Below are 23,681 nucleotides of genomic sequence, written 5' to 3'. Positions count from 1 at the left end.
GGGCAGTACTGCCGTGGGTGGTTAGGTGGCCGCGTGGTGCAGGCCTGAGGCAGTCGCTGGTCGGGGGCCCAGGATGGGGTCGCTTGGTCCGCGGGGAATGAGGTGAGGCTGCGGAATGAGACCTCCATAGTGGTAGCTAACTCTACCGTGTCCTCTAGGTTCTGGGCCCCTTTTTCTAACAACCGCTGGCGCACATAGTTTGATCTGAGGCCTGCCACGTACACATCCCTGACGGCGAGCTCCATGTGCTGTTCGGCTGATACCGCCTGATAATTACAGTCCCGAGCTAAAATCTTTAACTCCCGCAGGAATTCTTCTAACGACTCCGCGGGGCGCTGGCGGTGGGTCGTAAAAATATGGCGCGCGTAAATATGGCAGGCAGACTCAGACTGCCAGGCTTTATACTTCCAGTTAGTGGGAGGAGCCATGGGCAGAGCCATGGGTGGAGCCCAGTACAAACTCCTCATCTCCCCCTAGGGGCAGAGCCGCGCAACTGCTCGTATACCGAGCTTACACAGACACAGTACATCATATATAATAACAGTGCAAATTACACAGACTGTGATTCACCACAAGCAGATGACCATAAAACTACTGGCTGTTGGTTAATTAATGCCTATTAAGGAATGAAATTTGCCAGTCTGGCCTACATGTGATTCCAGACACTTAATTGCCCTCTGAATTGGAATAGCTGGCTCGCTTGCTAGTTTCTGAAGGCTTGCAATGAAACTGAATGCCTTGGAATTCTGACCTCACAAATAATTTGCTAATTCTTAGTTTGTCATTTTTGTACTTGCATAGAAGAACACATATGATAATGTGTTTTAATACAAAAGGTTTTACAGATTTTTCTCTAAATGTTACTGTATTTCTACTTGGCGTAGTTGAGTCAAGGGCAACAATTTTATTTATTTTCTACATAGTTTCAAAAATTGAAACGAATGTAAATTCTGTCCTTATTTTATTTTTCTCAAAGCACGTTCATTATCACTGTGAAGAAGCAGCCCATACCTGGCCCTTATCACTGTCGTTTGATCTATACTTCCTGGCATATTCAGCCTTGGAATGTCTTGAGTGATAAATATTATGACAGCTTTTGGCAGCCCACTGCAGCAGTTCAAAGCAATTCTCTCTTCCTGCTCATTAGATTTAAACTAAGATAGCTTTGGTGCAGACGATATGACTGACTCGGCAATGATTAGCATGTGGTACAACCGTTCCATTGTCTTAAAACAGTGTGTTGAAAATAGACTGTATGGCCACCTCAAATAAGCACGTTCCAAATTTAGAATACAGCACTCTCCTCTATGTAGGAAATAATGAATAACATGAGAGCAATTTTTAACTGTCTAACCTCAGTGTATAAGCATTGTAATTCAAGTCATCAGAATTCAAAACATTGATAACGATTAGCACAATCTGGAAATTAGTTTAATTAATTAACTGCAGAATGTCTGTTATTTGTATTATAATGCTTCATGTAAAGGTTTGTCAAGTAGCTTCATAGAAACACAGGAGAGAATTTCACACTCCATAGGGTTAGGCTGACAGGTGGACATGGTGTGTATTTGTGGGGGGGGCTGTGCAAAATTGGGTGTAATGCCTTTCTGTGCTTCCTGGTGACTACCTGACTGCCGAAGACCTCCATGCAATTTAATGTGATGTGGAGATGCCGCCATTGGACTGTGGTGAGCACAGTAAGAAGTCTTACAACACCAGGTTAAAGTCCAACAGGTCTGTTTCAAATCACTAGCTTTCGGAGCACTGCTCCTTCCTCAGGTGAATGAAGAGGTAGGTTCCAGAAACAAATATAGAGACAAAGTCAAAAATGAAAGAGGTGTGAATTGTCTCAAGCCAGGATGGTAGGATTTGGCAAGCCCAGGCCAGATGGTGGGGGATGAATGTAATGTGACATGAATCCAAGGACCTGGTTGAGGCCGTACTCATGTATGCGGAACTTGGCTAGAAGTTTCTGCTCGGCGATTCTGAGATTCAACGTAAAGGAACTTCTTTACGAGTTCTCGTCGGAGGCCACACCAAGGTCTGAAGGAGATGGAGGACTCGCCCTGAGTAAATGAATGCCCTTCCGAGCAGTAACTGATTGAGGCAACCCACCAGCGTGGGGTGGGCTCTCCACTGATATTTTCACCAGGAGGTGGGAACCCCTGTACTACTTGGTCACTGAAGGAATCCATTCGGCCCATCATGTCTGTGAGAGCTGAAAGTGAAAGCGTCTAATCCCGATTTGCAGCTTCTTGTCTATGGCTCTGCAAATTACGACACTTCAAATATATAACCAAGTATTTTTTTAATGCACTGGCTGTTCTGCCTCTACCACCATTGTAGCCAATGAGTTTCAGATCCCCATTGCTCTCTGGGTGAAAATGTTTCTTCTCAACTCCTCTCTAGTCTTTCTGCCAATTGCTTCAAATCTCCCTAGTTATTGACCTGCCTGTTAAGAGTTACAGTTCCTTCCAATCCACTCTATCTTGGATCCTCATAACTTTCTGCATCTCAACTACACCTCCTTCAGCCTCTGTTCCAAAGAAATTAAGCCCTATTCAAACTTTCCTTGTAGCAAGTTTTCTCCAGTCCTGGTAACATATTTGCAAATTTCCTCTGTACTCTCTCTAGTGTGATCACATCCTTCTTATAACGTGCTGACCAGAACTACATGCAGTACTCTAATTCTGCCCTCGCTTGTGTTTTATACAGCTCCATCATATCCTGTGCTTTTATATTCTATGCTTGTCTATTAGAGTGTATCTGGCAAAGTACCTTGTCTACCTGTTCTGCTACTTTCAAGTCTTCATGGACATGAACGCTAAGGTCCCTTTGTTCATTTACACTTCTCAATATTGTACCCATGATTGTGTATTCCTTTGCTGTGTTCTCCCGCTTCATATGCATTACCTTACACTTCTCCTGATTTAATACAATTTGATGCTTTTCTGCCCATCTAACAAACCCATTGATATTTTCATGCATTTTTTTTTCACAGTAACACTGATGAAATATTGTTCTCGTAATGTTGTAACTTTTATTAAGAAACGATAATATGTCGCTATTAATGGAAAATTATGCCTCCAGTTTCCATTCAGACAGTGAGAACTGACTCTGAAGTTGCTGTTTAATTTTCATAGGTATTTCTATTAAAATAAAATCCAAATATAATTTGGAAGCTTGCATCAAGGTTAAAGTTTCTGCTAATTTGAATTACCAACTTCCAAATAGCAGTTTAATTTAAATATTATAATTATATTTAAAATCATTGCAATGGTGCAGATTCCTCTGTTTAAAGACAGTATATAGTGTAGCTTCATCAACCCATATAAAATGGATGTTACGTAAACTGGTAACATCGTCTCCAGTGGGAATCCCTCTGGAACTATGTTACTTGGAGGAGGAGGAGGAAGAACAAAGGAAGATTGCACAGTAGTTGAGACTGTATCTGAGCCAGAATTACTGTATTTGTTGTTACCCTCCAACTTTGAGCTATAAACAGAGGAGTGCTTCCATGGGTTTGTTGAGGAACAGTGGGTGGGATTTTCTGTCCAGGGACGCCGGAATCGTGAAACGCGATTGGGCGGAGAATCAGTTTTGATGCCGAAATTGTGGCGGGCACCAGGTTCATGCCAAATCACAATTCTCTGGTACCTTGACAGCGGCACCAATGCGTTCTACTCCACACGTACAGTAAATGCTGTTTGCATTTCATTAGTGGGCCTGACCCGGTATTCTCCGGGTCCTCCGGGATTTTCCGCCTCCACTGGGGGAGTTCCTGGCGGCCGAGGTTCACTTGGGCTTTTAAAAATCAAGATGCAGCTGCAATGGCTGATAAGGGAGAGAGAGGAGGTAGGACACAGAGAGGCACACCTGTGGGCTACCAGTCCTGATGCTGCTGGGCTGGTTGGGATGGGGGATTGGGGAGGGTGAGGGCTGGACCAGGGGACCGGCCATGGGGCCAGGGTGATCCCCCATGGGACTGGGACGGTGTCCAGGCACGGACCACGATGCCACGACCTGCAAGGCAGCCATCTTGCTGTGCAGCCCACTGACCACCCATCTTGGCCCCTGGTTCTGCAAAGTGCCACAGGCCGTATGGGTGCCCCCACCCCACCACCCCCTACCACAGCCCTCACCCCCGCACTCCACCCTCCGCCATACCACCACCCTCCAACCTGCCACCGCCCGCCAGTGGGGCATCATGCGGCCTGCCCAAGAGCCAAGACCACATTAGCCCCTACAGGGGGGCTTCGGATGGCCACGGATTGCACCCTGGCATAGGCAGCGGCAGACGATGGTAATCCTGGTAGCAGGGACGGGCGCAGGGGGGGGGGGAAACGACATGTGGGGGCAGAGCCGGAATGCCAACCAGGGCCACTGTGTATCCTGTTGGACCTGGTTGGGCACGGAGGTATGCACCATGCTAACGTGCCGACATTTCACCCCCTGCAGACAATGGATATTGGAATACAACCAGCAATGGGGGCCTTCCTCCTAGTCGCTGTAGCCCTGGGGGATGCACTGCGGCTGTATGAGGTGGAGCTGCTTGAGGAGGAGGAAGCTGCAGCAGCAGAGCATGCCCCAGAGGAACAGGAGGCAGCCGCTGGGGATGGAGAGCCAGTCACCCAACAGGCCGAGGAGCTGGAGGAGGTGCAAAGGAGACACCGCATGAGGCCTCGTGTATACCAGCAGCGCATGTCATTCGAGGAACTGCCGGACAGGGCATGTTGTCGAAGACTCCGGCTGAGCGGGACACAGTGCAAAATCATGGATCATGGCACAACTGACACCGTGGGGAAATGGGGGAGGATACCCGCTCCCAGTGGCTGTCAAAGTGATGGTCACCCTAAACTCATACTCCAGGTGCCAAGCTGGGACTTGTCGGGATCTCACAGAGCTCAGTACACAGGTGCATCCATGGCAGCTGCAATGGCTGATAAGGGAGAGAGAGGAGGTAGGACACAGAGAGGCGCATCTGTGGGCTGCCGGTCCTGATGCTGCTGGGCTGGTTGGGATGGGGGATTGGGGGGGGTGAGGGCTGGACCAGGGGACCCACTGCAGCTGTGGCTGATGATGCCTATCCATGGGCCACAGATTGACGCAGAGACTCACTATAACGATGCCCATGCCATGACCAGCAGCCCGATTGCACAGTGCTTCGGGATCCTGTAGATGCGTTTCAGGTGCCTAGACCATTCTTGGGTGGCACTCCAGTGTAGCGCTGGGAGGGTTGCCCGCATCGTGGTAGTCTGCTACGTCCTCCACAGTATCGCGGTGCAGAGGGTCAATGTGTTGGAGGAGGAGAATGAACGCCAGGCCTCATCCAAACCAGAGTGGTGAGCGCTGGCTGAACTGGGGTTCCTGGGCCAAGCCCACCCCCAAAGCCTGCCCCCGGCACCCACTCTGCGGTCAGCCCAGACCAGCTCACCTCTCACATCCATCTGACAGAGCACCGAGACAGGTTGTAACATTGTACACAGGTGTTTGATGTGAAAACATATACACAGATTCGCACCCTAACTCCTATCGCTATACTGTGCCCTGCATCCATGCCAATTTAACTGTTGTCTAATTTTCAGGCATTACAGGCCCCAACGCTATGTCTAGGTGGATCCCTAATTGGTACATCAGGAGTGGAGGCAGCCTTCTGTGATTCCCCCCTGTGACCTCGGCCCTATGTGGCGGCTGTCTTCTGGGCTGACCAGGCCTGGATGGGCTCGGCTGCTGCTCAGGCATCCCAGGTGGCTGTTTTGTTATGCTCTTGATGAGCATAAGATGCTTCCTTGATGTGCACTCTGACAAAGGAAGGTTCAGACTTGCAGATAGCTTTAACACATTTATTAAACTGTTAACGATTCTCCTAGTTGGATTTGACTCTCCTGTTAATCCTGCTATAGCTACTTAGACTGACGAACCAGTCTGCTCCAATCCACGTGGTGGGTGTGATGTGGTCCAAATCAACCCTGTGTACTCACTAAGTGTCTCCACTGGAAAGAGGAAGATCATGTGTGTTGTGCCCTTATATATGGGTTGGTGTAATGCCCTCCTGTGGTAGTGTCACCTCTGTGTGTATCTTGAATGCCCATTGGTCATGACCTATCTTACTGACCTATTTGTTGAATGCCTGTGTGTCATGTCTCTGGTGCTCCCTCTCGTGTCTAGCTAGTCTACGTGTATTTACATTAACCCCTTGTGTATTTACAGTGATGCATATCACCGCAGTGGCCTGGTGCTGCCCTGTTCTGCCCACTGCCCATGTGATATGTCAGGGAAAGGAGGGGGCGGGCTGGAGTCTGAGGTGCTGCGGTGTTCCGCTACCTCCCCTGCAGGAGTTACCAGCATGGGCACCATCATCTCCTCTTCCCTAGCGGTGCCCGATGACCACCAGGTTACTTCATAGTATAGGGGTGCAAGTGGAGTTATCCCCTGAGGCACCCCCACCACCTGGCGCTGCCAGTCGTGGAGGCCCTCTGCCGTCTCGACCAGGCTCTGCATGCTCATGGCCATGGAACACAGAGAGTTGACCACCTCTGTCTGGGACTGCTCCACATCAGCCAGTGACTGTGCCACCTCCCCCTTGGACTGGGCCACCTCCCACTGTCTGTGCCACATCGGCTTGTACTTGGGCATTGCTGCCGAAGCTCTCAACCATGGCCCGTTGTGCTTGGGCCACGATCAGGAGCACCGCTGCAATATCCAGGTGATCCTGGCTCCCTGTGGGAGAGCAGCCCTGTCCTGTGCCTTGGCCACCATATGCACAGAGTGCCCCAGGCCTTGGATATGTTGATTCATTGCCAAAATCCTTGCCGCCAAGGACTCTACCACATATGCCAGGCGTGCGGTGTGGGCCTGGTGTCATGTATGACCGGCATCATCTCCTGCTCATGCACGCGGTTGGACTCCTCCAACTGCATCTGCAGGTGCTGGATGCTCGCCGACAACCTCTCATGTAGTCCCTGGCTCTACGACTGCATCTCCAAAGTTGATGGGGCTGTCCGTTCCAGAAGCCCAATATCCACCTGGATGATGTGGAGATGCCGACGTTGGACTGGGGTGAGCACAGTAAGAAGTCTTACAACACCAGGTCAAAGTCCAACAGGTTTGTTTCAAACACTAGCTTTCGGAGCACTGCTCCTTCCTCAGGTGAATGAAGAGGAATGAATTCACCTGAGGAAGGAGCAGTGTTCTGAAAGCTAGTGTTTGAAACAAACCTAGAACATAGAACATTACAGCGCAGTACGGGCCCTTCGGCCCTCGATGTTGCGCCGACTTGTGAAACCATCTGAAGCCTATCTGACCTACACTATTCCATTTTCATCCATATGTCTATCCAGTGACTACTTAAATGCCCTTAAAGTTTGGGGGCAGCAGGGTAGCATGGTGGTTAGCATAAATGCTTCACAGCTCCAGGGTCCCAGGTTCGATTCCCGGCTGGGTCACTGTCTGTGTGGAGTCTGCACGTCCTCCCCCTGTGTGCGTGGGTTTCCTCCGGGTGCTCCGGTTTCCTCCCACAGTCCAAAGATGTGCGGGTTAGGTGGATTGGCCATGCTAAATTGCCCGTAGTGTCCTAATAAAAGTAAGGTTAAGGGGGGGGGAGGGGTTGTTGGGTTACGGGTGTAGGGTGGATACGTGGGTTTGAGTAGGGTGATCATGGCTCGGCACAACATTGAGGGCCGAAGGGCCTGTTCTGTGCTGTACTGTTCTATGTTCTATGAGTCTACTACTGTTGCAAGCAGGGCGTTCCACACCCCTACTACTCTCTGAGTAAAGAAACTGCCTCTGACATCTGTCCTATATCTACCACCCCTCAATTTAAAGCTATGTCCCCTCGTTTTGGCCATCACCATCCGAGGAAAAAGACTCTCACTGTCCACCCTATCTAACCCTCTGACTATCTTATATGTCTCTTTTAAGTCACCTCTCAGCCTTCTCCTCTCTAACGAAAACAACCTCAAGTCCCTGAGCCTTTCCTTGTAAGACCTTCCCTCCATACCAGGCAACATCCTAGTAAATCTCCTCTGAACCCTTTCCAAAGCTTCCACATCCTTCCTATAATGTGGTGACCAGAACTGCACGCAGTACTCCAGGTGCGGCCGCACCAGTGTTTTGTACAGCTGCAGCATGACCTCGTGGCTCCGAAACTCAATCCCCCTACTGATAAAGGCTAGCACACCATATGCCTTCTTAACAGCCCTATTAACCTGGGTGGCAACTTTCAGGGATTTATGTACCTGGATGCCGAGATCTCTCTGTTCATCTACACTACCAAGAATCTTGCCGTTAGCCCAGTACTCTGCATTCCTGTTACTCCTTCCAAAGTGAACCACCTCACACTTTTCCGCATTAAACTCCATCTGCCACCTCTCAGCCCAGCTCTGCAGCTTATCTATGTCCCTCTGTAACTTATAACATCTTTCTGCACTATCCACAACTCCACCGACCTTCGTGTCATCTGCAAATTTACTAACCCATCCTTCTACACCCTCTTCCAGGTCATTTATAAAAATGACAAACAGAAATGGCCCCAAAACAGATCCTTGCGGTACACCACTAGTAACTGAACTCCAGGATGAACATTTGCCATCAACCACCACCCTCTGTCTTCTTTCAGCTAGCCAATTACTGATCCAAACCGCTAAATCACCTTCAATCCCATACTTCCGTATTTTCTGCAATAGCCTACCGTGGGGAACCTTATCAAACGCCTTACTGAAATCCATATACACCACATCAACCCTCATCCACCTGTTTGGTCACCTTCTCAAAAAACTCAATAAGGTTTGTGAGGCATGACCTACCCTTCACAAAACCGTGTTGACTATCGCTAATCAACTTGTTCTTTTCAAGATGATTATAAAACCTATCTCTTATAACCTTTTCCAACATTTTACCCACAGCCGAAGTAAGGCTCACAGGTCTATAATTACCAGGGTTGTCTCTACTCCCCTTCTTGAACAAGAGGACAACATTTGCTATTCTCCAGTCTTCCGGCACTATTCCTGTTGACAAAGACGACATAAAGATCAAGGACTAAGGCTCTGCAATCTCCTCCCTGGCTTCCCGGAGAATCCTAGGATAAATCCCACCTGGCCCAGGGGACTTATCTATTTTTACACTTTCCAAAATTGCTAACACCTCCTCCTTGTGAACCTCAATCCCATCTAGCCTGGTCGACTGAACCCGAGTGTTCTCCTCGACAACATTGTCTTTCTCCAGTGTAAACACTGATGAAAAATATCCATTTAACGCTTCTCCTATCTCCTCTGATTCCACACACAACTTTCCACTACTATCCTTGATTGGCCCTAATCTTACTCTAGTCATTCGTTTGTTCCTGATATACCTATAGAAAGCCTTAGGGTTTTCCTGTTGGACTTTAACCTGGTGTTGTAAGACTTCTTACTCCGTCTGGATGGCAGCTAGTCCCTGCGTTTGGCTCCCCCTCCGACCGTCCGTCCCTGTACACCCTGCTCCGTGATTTCTCACGACAGTGCGATTTCCACAGCCCATTTGACGTCCAGCTGTGGCTCGGCGAGCAATTTTCATTGGGTCGCCGTATTATGCACGCTGCAGGCCAATCTATCCTGCAACATTTTGGAGAGGGAGAATTCTGCAAGCTTCCTGAGACATGTAAAATCATTCCATTATGGACTCTCCAAGAACCCTCTCGGCCAAAGCGGTAGCACTGGACGTGACCGATGGCCTGTGATGTAATGATCCGCCACTAGCGCTACCAGCTCCATTAATTACTTCGAATATGAAGGCAGCTGGGTGTGCCAGGCTCTTAATCACACTGAAAGTGGGCACCCCAGAGGCCAACAAGAGCATCATAGTTTGGCTCTCATCCATGGAAATGGCGTTAATTGAACAAAATAGTGCATCTGCTCGACATATAGTGACCAATCTTCTACAGCTGCATTTAATGCATCCAGCTTCCCGAAGCACAGCATCATAACAGCAGAAGAACCGTCCTCCAGAGGCCTGTGGCGAGGCGACCAGGTACAGGAAAAACACATCTGCAGCTCCGCTTAATCCTCGTTGCCGTGTTGAGTTCATACAAGCAGCCACATGGGAAGCATTGGGAATGAAAGGTTTATTTACAGGAATATGAAAAGATTATGTACATAGGTCCCAGATGGAACTACCGCGCCCGACTCACATTTGGGTCATTTTTATATGCTCTTATTTCCCCTCCGCTGATAAAAGGGGACGCAGTGGCGTAATGGTATTGTCATTAGATAAGTAATCCAGAGAACCAGGGTAATGCTCTGAGGGCCTAGGTTCAAATCCCACCACAGCAGACGGTAGAATTCCAAGAGCAGCACAGTTGCACAGTGGTTAGCATTGTGGTTTCACAGCACCAGGGTCCCAGGTTTGATTTCCGGCTTGGGCCACTGTCTGTGCAGAGTCTGCATGTTCTCCCTGAGTCTGCGTGGGTTTCCTCCGGGTGCTCCGGTTTCCTCCCACAGTCCAAAGATGTGCAGGTTAGGTGGATTGGCCATGATAAATTGCCCTTAGTATCCAGAACGGTTAGGAGGGGATATTGGGTTGCAGGATAGGGTGGAAGTGAGGGCATAAGTGGATCGGTGCAGACTCTATGGGTCGAATGGTCTCCTTCTGCACTCTATGTTCTAAAGGGTTTTTAAACTTAAAAAAAAATATTCTTTATTGTCTCAAGTCGCTTACATCAACACTGCAATGAAGTTACTGTGAAAATCCCCTAGTCGCCACATTCCGGTACCTGTTCGACTACACCGAGGGAGAATTCAGAATGTCCAAATTACCTAACAGCACGTCTTACGGACTTGTGGGAGGAAACTGGAGCACCCGGAGAAAACCCATGCTGACACAGAGACAGTGACCCAAGCTGGGATTCGAACCTGGGACCCTGTTGCTGTGGAGCAACAGTGCTAACCACTGTGCTACTGTACCACTCCTCTGGAGGGTAACTCATTCTCCACGAGACTCACGTGGAGCCGAACCGGCACTGCCCCATTGGTCCCCTGTGGGTTACAACGGGAGGATAGAAAAGCATTGTAGAGAAGTGGAGCTGGGTGCTTTCGCCATATGTTTGGAGGCAGAAGCCATTACTTTGGGGCAGCACGGTAGCATTGTGGATTGCACAATCGCTTCACAGCTCCAGGGTCCCAGGTTCGATTCCGGCTTGGGTCACTGTCTGTGCGGAGTCTGCACATCCTCCCCGTGTGTGCGTGGGTTTCCTCCGGGTGCTCCGATTTCCTCCCACAGTCCAAAGATGTGCAGGTTAGGTGGATTGGCCATGATAAATTGCCCTTAGTGTCCAAAATTGCCCTTAGTGTTGGGTGGGGTTACTGGGTTATGGGGATAGGATGGAGGTGTTAACCTTGGGTAGGGTGCTCTTTCCAGGAGCTGGTGCAGACTCGATGGGCCGAATGGCCTCCTTCTGCACTGTAAATTCTATGTAAACTTCAAATGAAATCACCAAACAGGTAGATGAGATAGAAAAGGGGGGTATTGCTGGAGATACTCTGTAGAGAATCAGATAAATAAGAGTGGAATCACACGTGGGCAATCCCACTGAGCTGGACAAGAGAGGACAAGCTGCAGGTAAGGTAGTATGGGTCCAATAGTACTTGATGTGGACCAATTATATATGGTTATGGATGGTTGAGTCAGTTGTCTGACAGGTATGCCTTCAAGTCTGCACGTCTTAAATGAGGAAGTGGAAATGGGAGCTGAGAGGGAACAACCAGGGTATTGGGAGAGTTGCACTGGACATAAGAGTATGACAGGTGTTGGCGAGGGAGTGGTTGAGCAGATGGACAGCTGCAGACATTGGAGAGCAAATAGAGGACCAGGGGCTTGACAGCTGGGAGGTTGAAAATGCCGCTGCAAGCAATTTGTAAGCGCTTTTATGGAAGCAAATGAAGTAGGAAGTAGGTTAGAAGGGACCATGAAGATATGACTGGTAAAGATTAAAGGGAATTGTTCAGAGTTTCTGTTGTGATCAGAACAGTGGGGGTACAAATGCCAGGTGAAATGTTCATTTCAAAGGGATGGTCGTGACTATGGGCCAGAGCTTATATGGAGTCAAAGGAAAGGCTGACGAAGAGAATTTTGTTCAATGGCACCGAGTTTGCAAATAAAGAGAGCCTGGAAACAACCAGAAACTTGCCTCTGGCACAACCATTTCCTCTTCTGGTAGAACTTAAGTAAACTCTCTCAGAGGATCCTCAAAGTTCTAGTTCATCCATAAGTTTACAATAATTATTTTTTAAATGATTGAGAACAGTATGATGTTTTCCACAATGATCGGCATATCAGCTTTGTATTTACTTTATGGTATGCCTCACAGCTGTTCAACGTTCCAGCTGAAAGCGACTATGAAAACTAACGGTAGCAAATTCAGCCTTGCATACTTTGTGGTGAATGTTGTTGAAACTTAAATGTAGATTTCCATCAGTGAATTCTTGCACTGATATACTGATTACATTAACCATCACTAACCTAATGCCTCCAAGCATGTCTTTGTGAAGCTAAGTTTACAATAACATTTAAGATGTAAAGTTGTTAGCCAAGGAGTAAAGTGGTAAATAGCTAAACCCCGTCTATGAAAGATTGTTTGGTTTCTGGCCTCAGCTGAGATTTGAACTCTGGAATCCCTAAAGAGAAACTTTTCTTGTTTTAGCTCAGCTGAGCTGTCAAATCAAGTGGACAATATCATGTGAGAATTCCAGCCTGTGGTGAGGAAAATTCAGTACAGGAAAATTGTGTTACACACATTTGCTTAGATTATTTGTTCTGTAGATGACATTCATGGAAATGTCCTTGGCTTAATAGCAGCGCTCACAGTATCCAAAGGAATACTGAAGGCAGCAGAATAGGAGGCTGCTTTTTTTGCCACTGAAACAGGAAACAGCAATCAGGTCTGTTTTGGGGTCAGAAACCAACCTCCGGTGGAAACAGACTAACGTTCAGATTTTGGAGAGGTGAGTCCTTAATTAGTACAGAGAAAGGTTTCCTGCCAATTTAAGCCAGTGAGGACAGGAATCGAGGTTAGAGTTGCGCGCGCGCGCGCCCCCCCCCCCCCCCCCCCCATATGGCAGCAGTCAATGAGACTTTTGGTTATCCTGTGGGAGGGATCTACAGTTTGGGCCAGAGACTTCCACAGTAGCAAAATAAAGTAAGATGCCACTTGGGGAGCTAGAGACCTGGTATCCAGTCAAGGAAACCCTTCGCTTCATTAATGCCAACCTGGAAGTAATGTTGGAGGCTGTGGGGAAGATGAGGAATATTTTCTTCCCGGGGGTGACAGGAGGAGGCAACCTTAATGTGCAGCAGGGGCACACACCTCGCTGTTCAGTGCCAGTTCCCTCTGTTTGCTCTTCCTGCATCTCTCTTACTTCCTGCCAGTTCACTGATGAGTTGCCTCCTTCCATGGTCTCACTGAGCTCAAGGTCCACACCTCTCTGGAGGGCAATCTTATGGAGAACACAGTAGAACGCCATAGTGAATATTCCGCTTCCACTAGGATATTGGAAGGTAGTACCCAACTGATCTGGGCACCAGAACTGTATCTTCAGAAGCCCAATGGCCTGCTCAAAGCTTATCTTACTGAGCAGCTGGTAATGGTTGTATCATCCCTGTGTCTCTATGTGGAGCTCCTATAGAGGGATGAGTAACCTTGTCCCCTAGGCTGCATCCATGCACTTGAGGGGTTGGAGTAAAGATCTGAGCAGCCAAGACTGGCAGAGGATGATGGACTCTTGGCAGCTGTCAGGAAAGTGAACATACATAAAGAGGAAGCTCTTGTGGTTTATGGACATTTGGATCTTGAGGGAATGGAAACCCTTCCTGTTGACAAATTTGAGTGGGTGATCACTGGGTGCCTTGAAGTCCACATGGGTACAATTGATGATGTCCTGTACCTGGAAGGAGAATCCAGTACAGGAGGTGAAACCCAATGCCCACTGCCTGTCCACAATCAGATGCATATGTTGCTCAGTTCTGGCAAAGAGGGTATCATTATCTAACGAAATGCAATGGTGTGCTGCCATTTGCAAGATGTCACTAAGATCCTTGGAAGGAGCCAGAAATGAAGAGGTTTAAGGCAAGTGACTGGCAGCCACTGAGAGGGCATAACAAGCAGAGCTGTTATGAGGTGCAAGGCCGTCAGTGATGAGAGCAAGGATGTCAGTAACCATATGCCCTTGAGAGTCACAGTCTCCAGTGACATTGGGTCTCAGTCCTTTCTAGGGAGCCCCATCTTCACAGGTGGATCCTGTGGTGAGGATATGGCCTACATTGCCTTTTAGGTCCTCTTTCACCTTTGGTACCTTCCTGATGCTCACGTTGCCACCCTTCTGACCCCTCATTGTATCAGGAAAACAAAGGTAGTTTTAAGGGATTAATTAACTAGTGCTTAAATGTCACTCAGCAGGGTGCAGTGTACCAACTGTGAGATGTGATGCTTCCAGCGTTCTGGTCGACTACGTCTGCAACAAGTGTAACCAATGGCAGCTCCTCACAGTTCGGTTGGAGCAGCTGTTGGATGCACTTAGGAGCATGCAGGTGGCAGAAAGTGTCATAGATAGGAGTTATAGAGATGTGGTCACGCCCAAGGTGCAGGTAGACAGATGGATGACCGCTAGAAAGAGCAGGTAGTCAGTGCAGGAATCCGCTGTGGCTGTCCCCCTCTCTAACAGTTATACCGTTTTGGATACTGTTGAGGGGGATAGCCTCTCAGGGGAAAACAACAGCAGCCAGAATAGTGGCACCACAATTAGCTCTGTTGCTCAGCAGGGAAGGGCAAAGTGCATGAGAGCGATAGTTATAGGGACTCTATAGTAAGGGGCACAGATAGACGCTTCTCTGGACGTGGAAGAGACTCCAGGATGGTGTGTTGCCTCTCTGGGTTGAGGATGTCTCTGAACGAACACAGGATATCCTGAAGGGGGAGGGTGAACAGCCAGAGGTCGTAGTACACATAGCTACTAACGTCATAGGCAGGAAGAGTGATGAGGTCCTGTTGGTAAGGAATGAAGTTAAATTGATAGCAAGGAGTGATATAGGATCAGAAGGCATAGAATCTCTGTGGGTAGAGTTGAGGAATCGCAAAGGTAAAAAGACCTTGATGGGAGTTATGTTCAGGCCCCCTAGCAGTAGTCAGGATGTTGGGCAGAAAATAAATCAGGGGATAGAAAAGGCATAGAAGGCAATATTACAATAACCATGGGGGACTTCAATATGCAGGTGGACCGGGGAAATCAGATTGGTGGTGGATCCCAAGAAAAGGAATTTGTGGAATGTCTAAGAGATGGTTTTTTGGAGCAGCTTGTGACAGAGCCTAATAGGGAACAGGCAATGCTGGATTTGGTGATGTGTAATGAGGCAGACTTGATTAGGGAACCCACACTGTCTGTGTGGAGTCTGCACGTCCTCCCCCTGTGTGCGTGGGTTTCCTCCGGGTGCTCCGGTTTCCTCCCACAGTCCAAAGATGTGCGGGTTAGGTGGATTGGCCATGCTAAATTGCCCGTAGTGTCCTAATAAAAAAAAGTACGGTTAAGGGGTTACGGGTATAGGGTGGATACGTGGGTTTGAGTAGGGTGATCATGGCTCGGCACAACATTGAGGGCCGAAGGGCCTGTTCTGTGCTGTACTGTTCTATTCTATTCTATTCTATAAGATGAAGGAATCCTTAGGCAGCAGTGACTACAATATGACAGAATTTACCCTGCAGTTTGAGAGGGAGAAGCTGGAATCAGATGTAACGGTATTAAAATTAAATAAGGGTAACTACAGAGACATGAGGGAGGAGCTGGCCAGAGTTGATTGGAAAAGGAGCCAAGCATGGAATACATTAGAACAGCAAAAGCAGGGTTTTTTGGGGGTTATTCGGAAGGAGCAACAGAAATTCATCCCAAGGAGGTGGAAACAAGCTAAGGAGAGAACAAGGCACCCATGGCTGACGAGGGAAGTCAAGTACAGCATAAAAGGAAAAGCATACAAGGACTTCCGGTGGCCATGGAATAGGAGGTCCCGCATTTGGTAGCTCCTGCTCGTGACAGACCTTTTGGACCTTTTCTCCCAATTTGTTCGGAATTTTATGAGTAAAATCGGTGGAGAATGAGACAGTGAGGAGAAATCCCCCACCAGTACCTGGAGTCGTGGCCAGAAGTGGTCGTATGAGAAGAATTTGCCGAGTAACGAAGGTGACTGTAGAATCTGCAGCATGGGAAAGCATGGCGGAGGTGCAGGATCCTGGTTTGGTGGCACAGTGATCAATGGTACAGCTGGTGGAGTTCATTCAGGAGAGCTTCGCCAAGCAAAAGAAGGAAGGATTAAGGCAATGATTGATCGGGTGGAATAGGGGCTGGAAGCCCACGGACTGGTGATTCAGAAGGTGGAGGAGAAGGTGTCCGAGCAAGAGGACCATTTTACCGTGTTGGGGGCGGAGGTGGGGCTGATGAGGGACCAGCAGAAAAGGCTGCAGGAGAAGATGGAGGAACTGGAGAACAGGTCTCGGAGACAGAACCTGAGGCTCGTCGGCCTCCCGGAGGGCAGTGAGGGGTCAGACGAAAGGGCATTTGTGGCAAGTATGCTGGAAAAGTTGATGGGAGATGGGGCGTTTACTCAACCCTTGGAAGTGGACAGAGCGCATAGAGCGCTTGCGAGGAAGCCGCGAGTGAATAAACCACCAAGGGTGATGGTGGTGCGAATGCACCGGTTCCTGGACAAGGAACAGATCTTGCGGTGGGCCAAGCAGGTACGGAGTTGCGTGTGGGAGAACTGTGAGTTACGCATCTACCAGGACCTGGGTGCGGAACTGGCCAAAAGATGAGCCAGATTCAATAGGGTAAAATCAGCCCTCTTCAAGAAGGGGTGGAGATCAGGATGTTATACCCAGCGTGTCTGTGGGTCACTTATGAGGGCCGAGAACTTTACTTTGAATCGCCGGACAAAGCGATGGACTTTATCAAAGACAAAAGGCTGCCAGGGGTTTGAGGGCATTGAACCTTGATGGAGGGTATTGCGGAATCGTTTCTGTTAAAGTTATTTTAGTTTTGAATTGTATATACAGTGCCCTTTGTAACATGTTTTTGGGCCGTTGCTCAGGTCTGTAAGTTAACTTTGTTTCAGTTAGTGGAGGGTGTGGAGGGTTTTTTTCTACTGTGTGTTTATTGGAACGTTTATTGAATATGTGTGTTCGAGCTCGGGGGGGAGGGAGAACAATAGGGGATAGGATATCTGGCACCATGGGCGGGGATTACCAGGCTTGCTGGGCGGACTAGCTCAAGGAAGCGCAGTGGAGGGTGAGCAGGTGGTAAGTTTGTCAAGGGGGTTTGGTTTGTGGTGCTGCTGATGGGGTAGGGAGGGAGGGTAGTGGGGTAGTTGTTCTTCTGACAGGGGAGGAACTGTTGCTGGGAGACAAATGGGAGGTTGAAGACGGTGGATGCCCGAGGACGGGTCCACGGAGGCGAGAGTCGTGAGCTGGAGGCTGGCCTAAGAAGGGTGATGGCTGATAGGTGGGCGAGGGGGGGGGGGGATGGTTGAGGAGCCTCCTGACTAGGCTGATCACGTGGAATGTTAGAGTGCTGAATGGGCGTGTTCGCGCATCTGAGGGGATTGAAGGCAGATGTGGCACTGCTACAGGAGACACACCTGAGGGTAATAGATCAGACCAGATTGAAGAAGGGGTGGGTCGGCCAAGTATTTCATTCAGGGTTGGATTCTAAGACTAGGGGGTCGCGATCCTGATCAACAAACGGGTGGCATTTGAGGCAGGAAGAATAGTGGCAGACGTGGGAGGGGCAGGTACATCATGGTGAGCGGGAAGCTTGAGGGGATACAGAATATATGGTGCTTGTGAATATACACGCACCAAACTGTCGTAGCAAAGGAACTAAAGGAGTTCATGGAGCAGATGGGAGGAGTAGACCCATGGAGGTTCTGATGGCCAAGAGTGAAGGAGTTTTCTTTTTTTTCCCATGTGCACAAAGTATACTCCCGGATCGATTTTTAAAATTCTTCGCAGGGCTTTACTGGCGGGGGGGGGGGGGGGGGGGGGGGGGGGGGGTTGATACCGAGCATTCGGCGATTGCAGTGTCAGACCATGCCCCACATTGGGTGGACTGTCATGTGAGAGTACCTTTAAGAAATGGGTGTTTATAAATGGGTGTGTATAGAAATATCTGTAGTGAGAGTACCTTTAAGAAATGGGTTTTTATTATGGCAGTGATGTCAGAGAGTGGGTGGAGCTGGGCTGTCTGTCAGCTTTTTACTTTCGTTTTAGGCTGTTTGCCGCAGGGTGTGTTTTAGTTTTGTTTTCAGAGCTGGATAGCTGCTGTCACAGCCAGAAGGTGTATGAGCCACTCTCTGTAATCTAAAAAACTGTAAATCGATCCTTTGGTGATTTAAAACTAATAACTGCTCTCAGTAGTGACTTTAACCTGATCTGCATCTGTTTTAAAGGTTTTTTTTAAGTCTTATGGATGTTAAAAGGAAAGCTTAAAGGATTACTTAGTGTTGTAGTCTTTGGGGGTTGTATTTGAATTAATGGTTGCTAAAATGTTCACTGTATGTTTTTAAAAAAAGGTTAACTTGAGTTCATAGAATGAAAATAGTTTTGCTTTAAAAAAAATATTTTTCCATTTCTGGAGTACCACACCTGTAGAGTGGGCCGTGTGCTCCCCATACCACACTCTATTAAAAGTTGTGGGTCAGGTGAAGTCCATGATACACTTTGGGGTTCTCTAAACCCTGGCCCATGACAGGACTTACGGGCGAGTACGGAGAGAGCGCAGCGCCCGCAATGGAGGTTGGATGTGGGACTGTTAGTGGATGAGGGGGTGTGCTGGCGGATGATGGAGTCCATCCAGAACTATCTGGATATAAATGACACGGGGAAAGTCTCGGCAACAACGGTCTGGGAAGGGCTGAAGGCAGTGTTTAGTGGGGAGCTAATCTCAATACGGACCCATAGGGAGAAGGTAGAGCGAACAGTGATGGATCGGCTGGTTCGGGAAATACTCCAGGAGGACAGGAGATATTCAGAGGCCCCGGAGGTGGGGTTACTGAAGGAGCAGCAGAGGCTACATATGGAGTTGGTCCACTTTGGGAAGGCGGTGGCGCATTTGAGGAAGTCGAGGGGGGCGATATACGAGTATGGAGAGAAGGCCAGCTGGATGCTTGCACACCAGCTGAGGAAATGGGAGGTGGCCAGGAAGATAGGAAGAGTGAAGGACAGAGGTGGGAACGCAGTCTTGTACCCAGCAGGGGTGAACGGGGAGTTTAAGGAGTTTTATAGCAGGCCATATGAGTCAGAACCCCCAGCTGCGGTAGAGGGGGTGAGGCAGTCCCTGGGTGAGTTGAAGTTTGCGAAAATGGAGGCAGGATTGGTGGAGGGGTTGGGAGCCCCGATTGGAATTGAAGAAATAGTAGAGGGGCTGGAGGCCATGCAGTCGGGTAAGGCCCCGGGACCGGATGGCTATCCAGTGGAATTCTACAAGAGGTTCTCGGAGGTGCTGGGTCCGCTGGTGGTGAGGGCACTTAATGAGGCAAGGGAGCGGGTGTCCATCCCTCAACAATGTCACAGGCCTCGATCTCACTGATCCTGAAGGGGAAGAAGGAACCAGAGTTATGTGGGTCATAACAGGCCAATTTCCCTATTGAATGTGGATGCTAAACTGTTGGCTAAAATATTGGCCTCAAGGGTAGAGGACTGTGTCCCTGAAGTGATAGGGGAAGATCAGACGAAATTTGTTAAGGGCAGGCAGCTGACGGCCAATGTTAGAAGGCTCTTAAATTTTATCATGATGCCCACAGAGGGGGGGGTAGATGGAGATGGTGGTTGCGATGGACGCGGAAAAGGCCTTTGACCGGGTGGAGTGGAATTATTTGTGGGAGGTGTTAGGACGGGTCGGCTTTGGGCAGGGCTTCATTGATTGGGTTCTGTTGTTGTACCAGACACCGGTGACGAGTGTACAAACAAATCGGCTGACGATGGGCTATTTTAAGTTGCACCGAGGGACAAGGCAAGGGTGTTCCCTATCCCCGCTGTTGTTTGCTCTGGCCATAGAGCCATTGGTGATGGTGTTAAGAGCATCTAAGGACTGGAAGGGGTTGGTCCAGGGGAGGGGGGGGATTGTGGAACACAGGGTCTCGCTCTATACCGACAACCTGCTCCTGTATATTTCCGACCCGTTAGGGGGGATGGGGAAGATTATGCGGACCTTAGGGGAATTTGGCTGGCTTTCAGGGTATAAATTGAACATGGGGAAAGGTGAGATGTTCGCCATCCAGACGAGGAGGCAGGAGAGGAGACTGGGAGAGGTGCCGTTTAGAGTGGTGGGAAGGAGCTTTTGCTATCTGGGAATCCAGGTGGCACGGGAATGGGAGACATTGCACAAGCTAAACTTGTCCCGGCTTGTAGAGCAAATAAAGGAGGACTTTAGAAGGTGTGACATGCTCCCACTGTCACTGGCGGGGAGGGTACAGACCATGAAAATGTCGGTCCTCCCCAGATTTCTGTTTATTTTTCAGTGCCTCCCCATCATTATCCCACGGGCCTTTTTTAAACTTAAACAAGGTGATTTTGGGCTTTGTGTGGGCGGGTAAAACCCCGCGAGTGAAGAAAATGTTGCTGGAGCATAGTCGAGGGGAGGATGGGTTGGCGCTGCCGAACGTCTGCAATGACTTCTGTGCAGCTAATATAGCCATGATTCAGAAGTGGGTAGTGGGGGGTGGTGTCAGTGTGGGAACGTGTGGAGGCGGCATCATGCAAGGACACAAGGCTGAGGGCATTGATAACGGCACCTCTGCTGTTCTCACTGGAGGCCCGTACTCCACACGCCCGGTGGTAATGGCGGCCCTGAGAGTCCGGGGGTAGTGGAGGAAACATATAAGAGTGGAGGGAGCATTGGTCTGCAATAACCATCGGTTTGTACCGGGAAGGCTGGATGGGGGGTTTCGGAGATGGCAGAGAGCAGGGACTGAGAGGATGGGGGATCTATTCATAGAAGAGAGCTTCCCTTGTTTGAAGGATTTAGAGAAGTTTGAACTGCCAGCAGGAAATGGATTCAGGCATCTGCAGGTACTGGATTTTTTGCTAAGGCAGGTTTCGACCTTTCCGCTCTGACCTCTACGGGGGGATACAGGACAGGATAGTTTCCAGAACGGGGGACCTCTACAAAGAGCTCATGGAGTCGGAGGAGCTAAACGGCAAGTGGGAAGATGAGCTCGCAGGAGAGATAGAGGCGGGTCTGTGGGCGGATGCCTTAGGCAGAGTTAACACATCCCCATCATGTGCCAGGCCTATCCTGATACAATTTAAGATAGTTCACCGGGCACACATGACGGTAGCCCAGATGAGCAAGTGTGTCGGGGTTGAGGATGGTGTGTGCGAGGTGTACAGCGGTGGGGGGGGGGGGGGGGGGGCAGCAAATCATGTCCAAATGTTTTGGGCATGCCCGAAGCTTAGGGGATTCTGGCAGGGTTTTGCAGATGTCATGTCCACAGTACTAAAACACGCGTGATGTCGAGTCCAGAGGTGGCGATCTTTGGAGTGTTGGAAGATCCGGGAGCCCAGGGGGAGAGAGAGGCTGACGTCTTGGCCTTTGCCTCCCTGGTAGCCCGGAGATGGATATTGCTAGCGTGGAGGGACTCAAAACCCCCAAAATCGGAGACCTGGGTTTGCAACATGGCTTGGTTTCTCAGTCTTGAGAAAATCAAGTTCGCCCTAAGAGGGTCAATGTTAAGGTTCATCCGGAGATGGCAGCCGTTTATCAACTTCTTCGGGGAAAATTAACTGTCAGCAGAGGCAATAATCTAAAGGGAGGGGGGCAGGGGGTAGGAAGTTAGGCTATTTTCTGTTAAGGGTAGGAGGGACTTGTTAGGGATGGAAATGATTTATGTACTACATTTATATTTGGATATGATTTATTTTCTGTTGTTATTATTATTATAAAATTACAAATACCTTAATCAAATGTTTTTTAAAAAAAAAAGAAAAAGCATACAAAGTGGCGAGGATTAGTGGGAAACCAGAGGATTGGGAAGCCATTAAAAACGAGCAGCGGACAACTAAAAAAACAATAATGTGGGAGAAGATGAAAATGAGTACAAGCTAGAGAGGATTATAAAGGAAGATAGGAAGAGTTTTTTTCAATATATAAAAGGTAAGAGAGAGACAAAAATAGACATTGGAGACTGGGAAAAGTGGCTGGAGAAGTAATAACAGGAAACAAAGAAATGGCAGAGGAACTGAATAGTTACTTTAGAATCACAGAATTTACAGTGCAGAAGGAGGCCATTCAGCCCATCAAGTCTGCACCGGCCCTTACAAAGAGCAACCCACTCAAGCCCACATATCCCAGCAACCCCCACTCAACCTTTTTTGGGCACCAAGGGCAATTCAGCATGGCCAATCCACCTAACCCGCACATCTTTGGACTGTGGAGGAAACCGGAGCACTCGGACGAAACCCACGCACACATGGGGAGAATGTGCAGACTCCACACAGACAATGACCCCAGCCAGGAATCAAACCTGGGACCCTGGAGCTGTGAAGCAATTGTGTTAACCACTATGCTACCGTGTTATGGGAAGAAGGCAGGAGAATGGGGATGAGAAAAATATCAGCCATGATTGAATGGTGGATCGACTCAATGGACTGAGTGGCCTAATTCTGCTCCTATGTCTTATGGACTGTATGCAGAACAGTACTGTTCACTGTCCTTGGTACACGTGGCAATAAACAAATCCAATTTCTTAAAAAAAAGTTAAAGTTACAGTCTTTTGAGCCAGGATTCCATTCCAGAATCTTCACATCCAGTAGTAACACAACTAGGATCGTAATAATTCGCACTGGATCCAGAATCTGACAATTGTACCCCTATTGTCAGCCATAGCCCTCATTTTTGATGGGTGGCCATCTTGTTGTGATTGGCAGCCTTGCATCCTCCTTTTTTGCACCCTCTCCCCGATATTTGGTGGATAATAACCCCATTCAGTATCTTGCACTGTGTCCTTTAGCCCTGCCACTTACACAACTCTAGGGTACCTACTACGACTCCCACTCCACCCTTTGCCCTGCCGAGGTTGGGGTATTGCCCAGGGGCAATCTCATTAAGTATCCATGTCAGTTGATCAGAAACTGGCAGTTTCTGAAAGTCATGCAGTATTCCCTCCAACAAGCTCTTAAATGAGCTTGCAACTATTTTGATTAGCGTCAATTGGAATGAGAGCATGATTCCTGTCCCATCAGCCTCTTGCTCTGCTGATTATTGCCAGGACTAGGAGCGATGCCTTGAAATTGACATACTGCCTGGCACCGATATTTTCAGCCTCCCACCTCCATATCCATCTTTGAGGGAGCCCTAAAATTCAGCCCAGGCCATCAGAAAGCTAGATTACAAAAATCAATTAAAATGTTCACATTTTCAGCAATTTATTTTCAACTGTTTTCTTTGTGTTTCTCAGCATCCCCCTTCAGTCTTCTTGTGAAATATTTTATGATTTGGGTGAGAACAGTGGTAGTAGGCTGCAGTTAAGCGACCTTCAACTTCCCTTACTTTTCAATGTCGAAGTGTCTTGACTATAAGAAGGAATTTTCCAGGTCGGAATCACGATTAGAACCAAGAATAAAAGGTCATTTAAGTTCATAAGAAAACTTGAAGTGAGAAATGGCCATTCTGGAG

The 23,681-nt window shown here is 48.6% G+C and overlaps 1 protein-coding gene across 2 annotated transcripts in view; it reads left to right on the top strand.

The window, feature by feature from the left end:
* The window catches only part of LOC119961806 (inositol polyphosphate 1-phosphatase-like), a 98,449-nt gene that overhangs the window by 58,297 nt on the left and 16,471 nt on the right, over positions 1-23,681 (top strand). The window lies entirely within an intron of this gene.

This window comes from Scyliorhinus canicula, chromosome 2 (genome assembly GCF_902713615.1).
Source record: "Scyliorhinus canicula chromosome 2, sScyCan1.1, whole genome shotgun sequence".
In the NCBI taxonomy this organism is placed as follows: Eukaryota; Metazoa; Chordata; class Chondrichthyes; order Carcharhiniformes; family Scyliorhinidae; genus Scyliorhinus; species Scyliorhinus canicula.
The sequence above is the reverse complement of the archived record's forward strand: the minus strand, read 5'-3'. Positions and strand labels throughout refer to the sequence as shown.